General features: G+C 39.5%; 1 long non-coding RNA gene across 1 annotated transcript in view; it reads left to right on the top strand.

Annotated features, from left to right (window-relative positions):
• Nucleotides 1-13,242, top strand: part of LOC126159976 (uncharacterized) — a 48,218-nt gene extending 34,976 nt beyond the window's left edge. The window contains exon 3 of the long non-coding RNA XR_007534636.1: nucleotides 12,960-13,242. This is a non-coding gene — a long non-coding RNA (uncharacterized LOC126159976). The remainder of the gene's footprint in view (nucleotides 1-12,959) is intronic.

Here is a 13,242-nt window from a genome sequence, read left to right as displayed (position 1 = left end):
GAGCAGTCATCTTGTTTCACGGCTCCACAGTCCAGTACCAGTTAATAGTTGCTGGTAAAAAATGCCCGCCGGGTTCTGCCGCGCGTCGTCCATTCTGCCGTGGCGCCGCTGCGCGCGCCGTTGAGCAGAAGAAACCACCCGCTGTTGCCTCCGCGGGATACTTTCCCCAGTCGTAAGGGTGGCGGAACTTATGAATGGCCTGTGGTACGTGCGTGTCGCCCCAGGCCGTTGACCTGCTGTAGCGGGCGCGTGGAGTGTACCTCGACCGGCAGTGGAGTGGGGAGTGCCGCGGCTCTGTCGCCCGTCACCATGGCAACGTCAGCTCGGCCCGCTAGCGGTATGGGCGTTACGACACCCAATCAGTCAGATCCTTCCGTGCATCTCGCAACATTAAATACAAAAGGATATTCTTACATTATTTAAATACTCATTGATTACATGTATGATCTATTAGATACATTGGTAATAAAAGAATCTTTGTTCTAAAAAACATAAAATTATACACCCTAGTTTTCTACACATACAACATCAACATTTATCTCTTTTCTATATACAGCCCATACTTGTGCTACTGATTGTACCTGTCGTCCTTCATACAGAACATGAAAGTGTTAAAAAAAAGGAATAAGAAACAATCTATACAGCTCATAATTACAATATCAAATAGTAGACTACTTTAACATCCTATCACAGTGAAAATATTAGAAACTTTTGCTCCTAATACTACAATATACAACGCACCTTTGTGCTTGTGACAGACTGAAATTAATACCCCTTGAAAGTGTTCCAACAAAAAAATAAGAAATCATCTACACAGCTCACAATTACCTATCACATGTTATTAAGTAGTAAACTACTTTAACATCCTAACACAATAAACATTTTAGAAACTGGTGACTCTAAATCTACAACATACAATGCACCTTTGTGCTTGTGACAGACTGAAATTAGTATCTCTTTATACATTTTACATTTTATTATATATAACAACATTTCTAGGACACGTATGTACCATCCACATGTCAGATCCTGACCTGCCATCGAGGTTCATCCAAATCAAACAATACACAATAATGTTTTAGTTACAGATCGGTAGCATCCCCTTTACAGGAGTGTGCGCATTGATCACATTACTCTACGACTCTCACTCACCAGACATCACATTTTCCTTCTCATTCAATCCATTAATACACTAACAGAATAGGTCTAGAAGTCAGCTAACCTTACCACCACCACACTCACGACAACATACCATACCTTTGCTCCCTTATACTCATAACACCACCACTCTCACGACAACATACCATACCTTCGCTCCCTTATACTCATAACACCACCACTCTCACGACAACATACCATACCTTCGCTCCCTTATACTCATAACACCACCACTCTCACGACAACATACCATACCTCCGCTCCCTTATACTCAACCACATAACACATGAAGCTGTTTCGGAGATAGCTTTCCAGTCTCCAAATTCGTCCTTTCACTCTGGCACCTCTCTCCATCGGCTTACCTCTGCATTCCTCCTGCTAAATATCACTTAGAATTGCGACATTTCATCTAAGAACAAAAAATACACAAATTATTCATCCTGCAAAATAACTGTACACATTCTTGGTACCGTTTTGATTAGTTATGCTGGTACCAGGCTTCAACAACAACAAAAAATATTATTTTCGCCAAATTGCAAATCTTATGGTAAGAATTAGATCTACACTTATATTACATCCTACGTCAGTATCCCACAACGTTCACCATCTGGATCTCATACTCCCTTCATGTCCCTTCACATTGTGCAGTTGTCCTCATCTCTTCATTCGTATTTCGGCTCTCCGTCTGTCCATTACTCCATCATTTTCTGGTCTTCCTTCGCCATTGGCATAAATCTCTATTGCAGCATACACAGGCCTCTCTGTAACATACATCTAAGACATCTCCACATTATTAATTCTACTCACCTTTATTTACCACTGTTTCATCACGTCGAATCTCTTTTTATTAATCACACTGCTTCACGTCGCTTCTTTCCTTAAATATCACCTTTATCCACTACTATTTATCACGTCGCTTTTCTATCTACCATCTTTATCCACTCATTAATCATCACGTCGTTTCTGCTTGATCCTTATTCATATGACAAAAAATACGTACATACACCACTCTGTCGACTCCTGTTCATGACTCATTCGACCAGTCTATTCCGTCATACTTCCTGACATCCCGCCTGAAAATTCTTATGTTCGATTTGACCCTGCACAACGTTACACACCACAAATAAAAATACACTGACTGTCTACCATAAATTGCCTACTTTAGATCCATCCTTAACTTTTCCATAATTCGATGTTAGAAATGTGATGAAGCCCACGAGATTGTTTTCCCTTGATCGTCTCAATCAGTACAGTATTTTCCTGGACAATCCGCCTCACTCTGAATGGTCCACTATACACAGTAAAGAATTTGCTAGTTAGGAATCTGTGCTTACATGAAAATTAAATGTGTGCAGAGAATATACAAGCTGGGAGAAATGGGCAGCCCAAGTGTTAGAAACTTAGGTGCTAGTGGCCTCTTTCCCTAACACCAGATTCCGAACAACCATACACAGCACTTCATTATAACTGTCACTATGACAATGACATACTATTGATCAGATGGCATCTAATTTAAAAACTTCGATCACATTACGTGTTAATTACCTGCCATAGTCAAATCGCACTAATTAAACTGGACTCATTGGCATTATTACATAACATTTTTAGCAACTGGTCTTTGAGGAAACAGTCCTTTTACTTTAGTGTTCCAAATAAAAATTTGTAAATTTTGCTAAAATACCAGCCTAACAGATGCCATTACTGGTGTTTTATTCTCTGATCAGAAGTATGGTATTTGCATTCCTACATATCAGTAGAGTATGTCTGCTACGCAGACAATTTTCAGTGCCAGCTGCATGTGTTTTAAGGCAAGATGCTAAGGGCTGATATGTTGGATTAGTTTCTCCTATCCTTCAATCCATTATGACAAGAATGAAATGCCAGGATTCCATGCTCTCCTGTCATTCTGATAGTTTCTGCCGTTCCTATCCTCGACACTATCTGACCTATGAGTCGTGTCTCCGTTCACAATGTTGCTCTCATTACCCAGTTCCTGTAACAAGTGTTGAAATGACGCAGAATCGTCTACGCCTCTGCCTGCTATCGCTATATCTCTTCGCAATTTCACTGGCAACTTCGTTATACAGATCCTAATGAACGCCACAGTTTCGTATGGCACATCCAAATACCTGTTTCGTCTCAGCATTTCCTGACAGCACGACACTGGATATCTTATACCATCTTCGTTACAATTTGGCATCATCAATATGCTTTGCTTAACCAGGTCCTGCTTACTTTTCGACCAGAATTCATTTAAATAACTACTGCAGTCTTTAATGTCTTCCTGCATTTTCGCTCTAGCCTCGTCCCTCAAATGGTTATACACAAACTTCGTTTTGAGGAGCGGTCCCCACGATGAAGGTAATGAATCTTGAAATTGAGACAGCCTTGGACTATACCCAGTTGGGTTTGCCACCTGCTTTATCCGACACAACCGTTCTTCTGACTCTCTGAATTCGTCTTCCTCTTTCTGCCTATTTTCGCTTTTTGAGTTTATCTCACTCTCCCTCTGCAATCTACCTGGTGGTGTGTCACCTTCGCTACTGCACGCTAATTGCAACTGTGCTAGTTCTTCACTATGTTTCCTACTTATTTCGAATTGTGCCTCTTTAAACTGTAATGGTGATTGTATCTCCTCCCGATCGGCATAAACCTCTCGCTGCGTACTGTCAGAACCTGTCTCGCCTCTTGTACTGATCTTTTCTGCATCTGCACTAATCGTATTCATTCTGACCACTACCTCTTTCATTCGCTCATCCGGCAACACGTCCCTACGTTCAGTAGTATCACTCTCTATTGCAAATACTTGTACCTCCAAATTATTAGTTTTTTCTTCCACGGCGTCACATACTTCCTTCAACGCACCCAGATTCTTGTCCCCCTCATCTAACCGATTATTAACTACGGGCAGACGCTCATCGATAACTGTGTGTCCCTTCCTCATTGCCTCTTTATTTCCCTTATCCAATGCCTCCATACTTTCCTTACTATCTTTATCCATTGCTTCCCATCTTTCCTTATAACCTTTATCCATGACTTCCAATATTTCCTTAATCACCCTATCTCTCAACCTTTCATCTCTATCCATCCTCTGTAAAAACTGCCGTAGCTCATCGTAATTTGCTACTTTCGACGCGCTCACCTCGTGCGCCTGAGAAACCGTAGCTCCGCTAAGGGTAGCTTCACTTTCACTGCATACCTGACCTAGTCCCGGCTCGCCCGCGTCTTCGGGAAAAGCCCGCGTTTGTGGACAAAGACCGCCGCATAAAGGATCACCTTGCAGCGGTCCAGTGAACAATTCAACCCCTTCCGAGTGTTTGCTGTCCCCGCTCATTAACAGATGGTCAACAGCTACTTCCTGCTGCACTGCTACATTCACCCCAGAATCGCTATTCTCCATGGTGGCTACACTTTTCGACTGCGACCTAGTTACTACGGACATTACGGAAAAAAAATTATACCACGATCTTCCAGCCTAGGACGATATAGCAATTAATTACATAAAAAATAAAAGATCCTCACCAATCCAGAAAGAAATCGCAAACAGAAAAAAATTTACTTCTTAGCGCTATCACAATATATTCCATCAAAAAAGAATCTTAACAGCAAACCCTAACAGCAAAATATCCTGGCAGGGTCGAAATTATGAGAGGCACCCACATGCCTTGCTCATACTGTGGCATCATGCAGTCAGGCCTGCAAGATGAGTGGTCTGCCAAGCGAGTGGATTCTTTCTTAATTTAACGAGTAACACGAACTCTAGTACTCACACTTCGTTACAAGTTATCCTCCTATATGATTACTACGCAACGGAAACGCATATCTGACTATCAGTGATTTACGGAACTCTGACTGTACACTACGCACTGGCAGTACCACATTTTCTTTTTGTCTTTTATTTGACGGCTTTTATTAACACGTGGCCACCCCACTGAATATGAATGGCGCACACATTATAAATTCGGGACATTATGACAACATACAATTTGAAGGAATAGTCTACCAATCTCTTTCTTTTCACTATCTGATTTATTCCGATAAATTCCCTAGCCTAAACACACAAATTCTATAACCTACAACAATAACATATGAGAAATTCCGCCCAGTGGGCATGGCTTTACATTAGTGAATCTCTATATTATGGTCTCGTAATTTATTTAACGCTACAGTGCACTTTCTGGATAGGTTGGTGGATCTTTTATTATACCTCACACTTCGACTCTCACAGTCATCATCACGAAACTTTCCTCCAGACCGAGCGGTACAGAAGGAACAAGCATAACCCACTAATCTTTTGAAACTACTTCGCTACACACCCACGGAAACCACACATACCCAATTTACATGACATACACCACACAACAATATGAAATACTACACAGAGAATGGTTACAACATTATCACTTTCAGCTTTCCCACTTCAATTAATATTGATCCCAGTTTCACACGACACTGTCCCACTTTGTAATTCTACTTTCCTACTGTGAACTCTGGAGATAAATGCACGTCTTCCTGTGCAATGCCATCCATGTGGCGTTGCTGGATAGACGGCCGACTCACCTTGCTCTCTCTCAGAGTTTGAATCTAGCGTCACACGCAAAGTAATATTAATGTATTCATCACACACGTGAGTCCTCAACTGATACCATGGACGAGTACTTCTCTTTATCCTTTGTCTCATACACAGATTGAGACTCACTCAGTACTCACCACGTGGAAGTACTCGTCTCTAATTTCAAGTCCTACACACGCCATTTCTTAAATATTTCAACTTATGGTACACACGCTATTTCTTAAATATTTCAACTTATTGTACACACGCTAGTAATTCAGCTTAGCTTAAGCACACGGAAGTATTTCAACTTATTGCTACACGTGGTTTCTTTGTGACCGTTGGTCACTTCCGAAGATTACTACAATCCCATTAATATTACCTGCCTGACATTCAATTCTCCCCACAAAAGTTCTTGAAATAGAGAAATTATTATTTCAAACTACTCTTAAATATTCCACATGCATACCATGCCTCCACTCTTTCGTCATTACGGAGCACATCTAAAACAGGTGTTAACAGCACAGGATCCAGCGGCAGAGTGCCTAAAACATGGCCGTTCTCGAGGTCCTCTCCACCTCTGCTGAAGTGGGGGAGCACCTTACTACCCTATTGGCCAGCTACATTTCAGGCGCTCAAAGCTCTGGTAAATTTCATCTCTTTGGTTCCACCAAAGGATCGACTCAAAGATGATCATATATTCACATTCACTATCTGTGGTTAGCAGACGACCATACATTCATTCATTTCAAAAGATCTCACCAAACTGGATGTAAGGATTTATTTTGTGGGAGTGCACATATGATAAATTAAATAAATAAATTGTCATTCATTCCTACACTGGTATCCGGCTTCGCTGTATTAACTGAAATTGAGTTATTTTACAAAATATATGTTGTTCTGACAAAAATAATGAAGTATGTTGTACCTATTTTCAATGTCGGGCGGTACTGTACCCTTTCAAAGGACACGACGTTCCGTGCGATAATAACAACTACTATCGCCGTAACGGGAAGCAGAAACATAAATTCCAGGACCAAAACAGGTACCACCCCATATACCAGACAACACAACAGCAATACGGTAATTCACCAGTTAATTACAATGATCGCTATCACTACAATAACGATCGCCAAAATAATAATAATTTCAATGGAAAAGGACGTTGGATTAACACCAACAGTCAACAGCAGTATGGTAAGCAGCCTAGATTCCAGCACTGTTCTCAAGGGAGAAATCCTCCAGATCCTTCCAAGCAATACAAACAACAGTATGCTCCACACTTTAGGAATAGTCCTCCACCTTTTACCAACTATCAAAGTCAAATTCATGAACCTCAAAATTCTAGCATCTATTATGCCCGAGCAAACCCTCCAACACACACCATCTCGACTGAAATTCCGGCAAATAGCTCGCAACTTAGGTGGAATACGGAAGCAAACTTCGTACCGAGCGTACCGCCCGGTACTTCAAAAGTAATTGTGAGCGAAATTCAATCTAATGAACATGCGGAAAACTAAAAGCACACTTTGACCGGTTTCACACCTTCAGAACTAATCTCCAGACAAAGGGAAAGCAATGAATGGACTGATCCTATCCCCAAGATAGAAGGTCCAGAAGTCAACCTAGATAATAAGTTAAGACAAGCCCTGATCTCTCTCACAACTCATTCCAATTTAAGAAAAAAGGCATTTGACAAGCATGTCAATAAAGTTCTGTCGTATCGCCTGAACGAGCGTGTTCTTCTGAGAACACACTTCAAACCATCTCATCTTACGTAAAAATCGTAAGTGGCAACACCTATACGAAGGACCGTTTATTATAGTCAGGAAGCCACATATTGGTTGTTACGTGTTGGCAGATCCAGTTAGTGGACGAATAAAAGGACTTTACCACCATGTAGACCTAAAGAAGTACCATGAAAAACAATAAAAAATATCATTTATTATGTTAAGCTGCAACTTGAAACAAGAGTGTGATCTGTTTAGAAAGTATGTGAATCAACAGCATGTACATGTATTCTGCAGGTGACGTAATCATTTGAGTGAGGTGGACACAAAGTAATGATGGAGCTTGAAAGATAGGAAGTAATTGAAGAAGGTACTCTACGAATTTGGAAAATAAGATTTGCTTTAGTTTTAAGGTAGTTTTAAGTTCTTGAGCAATAGAAGACTGCAGTCGTTGAATTGAGTAAGCGATGTGCCAAAGTGCCACCTGCTGCTTTAGTTTTAAGTTATGGCAAATCTCCTTTTTACCAAGTAGTAAAGGTTTTCTTTAAATCCCTCATTCAGACCAGAATGTCCGTATATGTGAAGTATTAACCTAAGTTAAGCTTTCAAAGGACTGATATTTTAAGCCGCTAGAATCATGTACGATGCAAAACTGATACATTGTAATCTGTAGATTACACCGAGTATAAGCAGCAACATATAGTTAATGTACAAATAAATTAATAATGGTAACCGCAACTGGAGAGCAACTTTAATTTATTTATTACTATGAGTCAACCAGTTAAGAAATTTGCATTTATAATAAGAATTAGGTCCTGTATTGGAGAAACTTAGAGAGACTATTCCTATGTCACGAGTATTATACAGAAACCTTCGATATTAAGACACCTAGTTGAGGACTGAGATAGTCTGCTTATATTCTTCTGCTATGTCCACATGCCGTGATTTTGAAATATATTTGAAGATACTTTGGAAGCGGATTTGTGCGACATTTTAATACTGAAGTCAAGTTATGCCACGTGGATGACACTAAAAACGGCGGAGCCGAAGAATGAATTTGCTCAACAGATTATTTCACATATTATCTATCTTCGTATCTTTCATTTCCTTGCACTATCCTATTGTAGTTTTCTTCTTTAGCATTCTTACCTTTCTACTCTACCCGGTAGGGGAAGAAATTTGGAAATTGGTTCAAAAGATTTGACGTGTGTATGTTGTGTGTATTGACGATCGTGGCTCGTTGGTTAATGCATATCTGCAGTTACTTATCGAAACGTGATGTAAATCTGATTTGCTGTGAGCAAAAGCAGCCTAGGAAATAGGAATAATTTTCCCGATTTCTGTTAGATGAAGTTTTGAACGTGAACTGTTCGGCACGCCAAAGTGGGTATATTTTACTGATTATTGATGTAACCGAAAAAAAAGGCTGTTATAGAACAATAAGAAAAGGAAAAGAATCAGATTTAAAATACATGTAAAATCTAACGTGCATCAGAAGCACCATTCAGAATAGCAAACACGTTTTTCGTTAGGTCTTGGACAATAATTAAAAAAAAAAAAACTATGTTTGTTTTGTAAATGATCCTTTTATGATAAGTAATTTTAGCATTACCTGTGCTACTCTGTGGTATAGAGACACCTATATGGACACGTATGGATTGCTGCGTGTGACTCAGTGACAAAATGATGGACACGTGTGTAAAATCGTAATTTGACACATGTACGGGCACAAAAAACTAGTTATCCCTTGTGGGAATCAAAACTGTAATAAACTTATGGACACGAGTGATGTTCCGCGTGTGAAGTAGCATTACAAGTATTCTCACGTTGCAACGACGATACAGTGACTATCAGTCAAAGGATAGACAAGCTATTGTACTCACTGCAATAGGTGACAGTAGTCATTTTCATCGATGACTGTTCTTCGTCGCTGGTGCAGTCAATTTACCGTCCAGGTTGACCATGTCGCCTTGACGGGCTGCTCCAGTACCCACGATTCAACAAAATGCACAAATTTAAAAAAAAAAAAAAGAGAAGGGTTGGTAGCCATTGAACTACCTGCCTCGTGCAGGACGCGGACTGCCAACGCTGTCAAACCGCCAGTTCGTTACCACGTGACTGTGAAGCACTCTGGCATGGCAACATTCAATGACTGCTCGCCGGCCCGCACTCAACAATAAGCATTCCTCTCCGTAACGGGCGCGAGCGTGCTCCAGATATGAGATGAAAATGGACATAAAAACAATAAAACGTTGATAAACTACGCACGATTTTACTATATTTACATTAAAAGGACACTAATGATGACTTTTCCTTAACTATGAAAATTGCTACGGCAATATTGCTAAATATATTGCTTAAGAAAGACCTGTACAAGACGAAACGTGTTTTGCTAATATTTGCTAACGAAAGAATATAAAACCTAGACACAAAATATGAATAATATACAATGTATATGTACATAGTCTATGTAGTAATTTTTATTGTCTTAAATTCTTACTCTATATTCCCTTAGATTAAGATGCTAGTTAATGAGCAAGTCCTAATACAGATTTTTTTTCCGTATTTTCATGTGCTGAAACATGAATTGGAATGAGATTAAGACAGCCACCAAACTGACTCATTCGTCATTGAACCAGTCATCAACTTTCCTGATTCCCGACATGACCCGATGGATCGTCGAGTCAACAAATATCACTTTCCCCTTCACATAGTGAAATTCCCAGTGTTTTCCACCAGAATGTGAAAAGGTGATCCCCAGTTGTAGTGCAGTGAAAAGTGAAAGGCGATGAAAGAATTCCCCTGTGAAAATAACCCGAGTTCGTGGGAAATACTCCCAGCTACAAAGTGAAGAGTGACGTCGCTACGAGAAAGACCGATAAATTTTTATGTTCTGTTCAAAATTGGTGGAAATGCACCAATACTGTAATCGAATTTTTTTTCTTATTGTCAATATTTATGTATATTTGTATCTGTATGTGTATTTAATTTGTACTTGTATCTATGTTAGTATTTCAATGTTTCAATTGACTGAATGAGAGTAATTCTTGAGAACCTATGTTAAATCCTTGAACACTTATGATGGCATCATGCCACAACCAAGTTTGTTAATGATCAAGCAACTGTGAGTAGCTTTGACGACTTAGTATGAAACGCATATAATTCTATGTGCCTTATGTTATGTTTGTTTTGCTCCCTACAAGGAGAGATCCTTAAATACTTAATTCACTAAGTACGTGAATCCAATAATATTACGACTGCGCGTGAGTCGTAACGATCTTTCAGACTCATTACTCCTCACGCGGGAAGCGATGTAATATTATTGGTATTTCCGTCCTATGAAAGCTTTGAGTACCCTTTGAAAGACATTTGTTTTGTATAATTTACATAACTGTAAAGATGCGCATCTAGCGCGGACGCTAATACATCGATTGCGCAGTCAAAGAAACATTTTTAACAGAAGCTGAACTGTCGTTCCGCTTCGATCTAAATAAAAGATGACGGTAGAAAACTTTTGTAGATCTTCAGATTTTAATGTGCTTTTCTGCTTGTTATGTGAAAACGTAGAGGAGGTCGACTTTAAGTTAAAAAAGTGAGCGGTCTTGCTAGCGTGCAGACAACATTATTAATTAATAAAATTAAGGTAATTCATGTTCGAAACTGTAAATCAGCAAGTTATTGTTATCGGAGGTGTTGAACAGTGCAAGAATTGTCTTCAACGAAAGGAGAAAAGTAATGACTGTAATTTGTGACAAAAACGTGAACTAAGGAGACAGCATAGGACAGGCTGAAATCTGATCGCACCATACTGTTAGAAAAGTAATTATGTAACTAGTATTGTTTATAAATAAGCCCTAATTTGCTAGTAAGAATTGTTTGAATATATTTAGTGTTTACCAGACTTCTTATTCTGTTCTTTTACTTTATACTTTTTTATCCTCCATGTCATATTATTTTTATAAATGTCAAACAGCCTTTACTACAGCAGAGAATACTGCGGCATCCTGGTCGTAGACAGAAGGCCGCTCCTTGTCTTCTATACAATTCGTAGCTGCCCCATTTACTAATGATTTCATTTGCAAATGCATTTTTTTTTTACTGTTCATTGTGAAAGGTCCCTTAGGTAATTATAAAATTCATACTGATTACGTAAAGAAATCCGGGTTGTTCTTTTCCAAATAATAGAAGTCTTTGCGTAATCAAAACCTAGCCTCCTTCTGACAACGATCAGGAGCCGACCAGAAGACGGACGTCTTCGACCGCTTTCGTGTCTCCTGTGGCAAAGCTGTGCCAGACTGGAAACACGACATTCTAGTATGAAATACAGATTTAAATTGATAGAATTGAAATATATTTAATAATAATTTTTTTTATCATACTAGAAGCGACATGCACAAATCTCAGCCCCCAGCAATTCCCGCAGGAATATGCACTGCCGCTTTACGTTTGTCGCCACAATACGTGAAGCATACCTCCCACACTTTGCAAACGTAAATTTTGGGTCTCAACATCTTCGCTAATTTTACCACACGCATGTGTGTTGCCTGCCACGAAATGAGAGCTCTCTGTGTGTTAATTCTCAAAATTGTTTTATATGATGTTGCACTCCTCACCGTGATTCTACATCACACAGTATCACTTCAGCCAACTGCTTCCTCGTTATGTGTGAATTCTTATTCTTCTTGCTCGGGTCACTGCTAGCCTCGTTGATGTAGTATCACCATTTACCCTCGGTCTCGGCTGTGTTTATTCTAAAAGGTATTATATTGTACTCACCTTATTTGTTTCAGCATTGCAGTTGGGCCTTGTTTTGTTAATGTTAATTGGGGTATCTCACTGCCATTAGACACATGCGCTCGTCTCCAAGATGCGTTCACTTTATCTGATTTACACATGCCCCTGTCGTTATAAGGGTAGACATTGTTTTGTTATTCAGTACGTGAGATTCCCATAATTACTTCCTGTTGACAATATAGAGTTATTTTCTGGGGATTTTATTCTGTATTGTACGTATGAAGCTTATGTAACGTCCGAAAAATGTGGACTCCTCACACATGCCGTCCCTTCCGACTTGATTTTGTGCTGCCGTGAGCAATGGTTGGGGCATTGGTCATTGCCAGTCAGAATAATCTCCATTAAAAAAAAAATAAAAATAAAAAAAAGACGTAGGTAATCGGCTGTGTCCTTTTCGAGGGAAACATGCCTGCAGTTTCCCTAAGAAATTCAGAGAAACCGGTGAAAAACTGAATCTGGATGCCATAGTGGGGATTCAAAAGGCTGTGATCACGGATGCGAGCTCAATGTCGCACCACTGAGCCTCGTAGGTAAAGTTTTCCAAATAAAGTCGTTTAATTCTGTGGTATAGAACTACATTGATAATAACTACATATGTGCTCGAACTTTACAGTGGTAGTTTCAGTTTTGACTTTTAAAATCCATTCCAATATCTGTTGTTTTATTAAGGCGAAATGTTACTACGAATTCGTCATTGCAAACACTTATGCTTACGTTGTTAACAGGTTCAGCATGGGGCCGAGGCTGATCAACAGGTTCTTCAGCAATGGTTGTGCACAGATAGTGGCCTAGCATAGCATCTTATGTACAGCTGAAGTAAGGAAGTACAGTGTATTTACTTTTTAATAAATAAAGGTTAATAGTCTTCATTGTTTTAAATGCTGCTCCAATCTCACAAGCCACGATGTTTCAATTGGCAGTCCTTGAAATGTCGTATGGATTCCATATACCTGAAAGAACTGTAAAATTTAATATAATTGGTATGCACATCATGCAGTTGACAGTGTA

Source organism: Schistocerca cancellata, unplaced genomic scaffold (genome assembly GCF_023864275.1).
Source record: "Schistocerca cancellata isolate TAMUIC-IGC-003103 unplaced genomic scaffold, iqSchCanc2.1 HiC_scaffold_1150, whole genome shotgun sequence".
Taxonomy (NCBI): domain Eukaryota; kingdom Metazoa; phylum Arthropoda; class Insecta; order Orthoptera; family Acrididae; genus Schistocerca; species Schistocerca cancellata.
Note: the sequence above shows the minus strand (reverse complement) of the source record. Positions and strands in the feature narration are given on the sequence as shown.